The sequence below is a fragment of the Hevea brasiliensis genome, chromosome 9 (genome assembly GCF_030052815.1).
Source record: "Hevea brasiliensis isolate MT/VB/25A 57/8 chromosome 9, ASM3005281v1, whole genome shotgun sequence".
In the NCBI taxonomy this organism is placed as follows: Eukaryota; Viridiplantae; Streptophyta; class Magnoliopsida; order Malpighiales; family Euphorbiaceae; genus Hevea; species Hevea brasiliensis.
Window position 1 is genome coordinate 88,785,673 of NC_079501.1, and position 1,527 is coordinate 88,787,199.

Genomic DNA, 1,527 nt, shown 5'->3' on the forward strand with positions numbered 1-1,527 from the left:
CTCTTCCTGATCTTTCTTAGCTTCTTCCTCCTTGTTCTCTGCTTGGCTTTTAGATTTTTCTATGGTTTCCTCTATCGGTTCTATCTCTGGTTGTGCTAGAATTCTCCCCTTCCTCAGTGTGACTGCTTTACAATGCTCCCTTAGGATCATTTCTGGTTGGCTAAGCAGTTTGCCAGTAGCCTTACTTGAAGAACTTGCTTGCTGAGCGATTTGATTCTCTAGCATCTTGTTATAAGTAGCAAGTTGGTCCACTCTGGAAGTCAACAGTTTAATCAATTCAGTTTGTTGTTGTTGAGCTGCTAGGAATCCTTCCATCATAGTTTCCATAGTCATTTTCAGTTCAAGTTGTTGAGGTTGGAGAGATAGTGATGACTGTGCAAAGTTTTGACCTTTGTTCTGAAATCCAGGGGGTGTTGGTGGTTTGTATCCTTATTGCTTATTTATTGGTTGGTTCTGCTGATTGGACCATGAGAAATTTGGGTGGTTCCTCCATCCAGGGTTGTAAGTATTTCAATATGGATTGTTAGACTGCCTCTAGTTGAAGTTTCTGCCATTATTCACATAGTTCTTCTGTTCTGTGGAAGGTTCATTAAAATTGCTGTATTCTGAACTCATGTATCCTCCTCCATAATTGTCCTCATGTTGACTATTTGTACCTACTGCGTTGGCTTGCATTCATTCGAGTTTCCTTGTGAGCTTATTAAACTGAGCATTTATCATACTTAAGGCGTCTACTTCCAGGACCCCTGCAGTTTTCCTTGCGTTTCCTCTTTCATTTGACCACTCATAATTATGGTATGCATCCCTTTCTAGAAGTTCAAGTGCTTGTGGCACTGTTTTCTCCATTAGATCACCTTCTGTCGCTGAATTAACTGTGCTCCTTGTAGAGGGTAGTAATCCATTATAGAAATTTTGCAATAATAGCCAATCTTCTATGCCATGGTGTGGACATTCTCTCTGCAAGTCTTTATAACTTTCCCATGCGTCATAGAGTGATTCTCCTTCCTTTTGTCTGAAGGTGTTGAGCTCAAGCCTCAGTTTTACAGTCTTTGCAAGTGGAAAATACCTTGCTAGAAAAGCTTGAGATAGGTTTTCCCAAGTTGTGAATGTTCCAGCTGGTTGAGAAAGTAACCACTTCCTTGCTCTGTCCCGAAGGGAGAATGGGAATGCTCTGAGTCTTATTGCTTGATCAGACACTCCATTCATCTTGAATGTGTCACATAGGGCAAGAGAGCACTGGAGGTGATAGTGTGGGTCTTCTGTTGGTGAACATGCAAACTGGGTTTGTTGAATCATTTGGAGTCATGCTGGTTTTAATTCAAAGTTGTTGGCTTCCACTGTGGGTTTAGTGACACTGGGCTGAAATCCTTGAATAGATGGAGCTCCATAATCTCTCAAGAGTCTTGGTCTATCATTATTATCGCCCATGGTTGGAAATTCAGGATCTCCTTGACTGTGCTCTTGATGTTTCCTTTCCCTCTTGATGGCTTTCAGAGTTCTATCTATCTCCGGATCACAGTCCAAAAT

The 1,527-nt window shown here is 41.5% G+C and overlaps 1 non-coding gene across 1 annotated transcript; it reads left to right on the forward strand.

Moving 5' to 3' along the window:
• The first annotated feature begins 934 nt into the window (after positions 1–934).
• LOC131183503 (small nucleolar RNA R71) lies at positions 935–1,041 on the forward strand. Its single transcript, XR_009151555.1, has one exon. It is a non-coding gene; the product is annotated as a small nucleolar RNA R71 (small nucleolar RNA).
• The last annotated feature ends 486 nt before the right edge of the window (positions 1,042–1,527 follow it).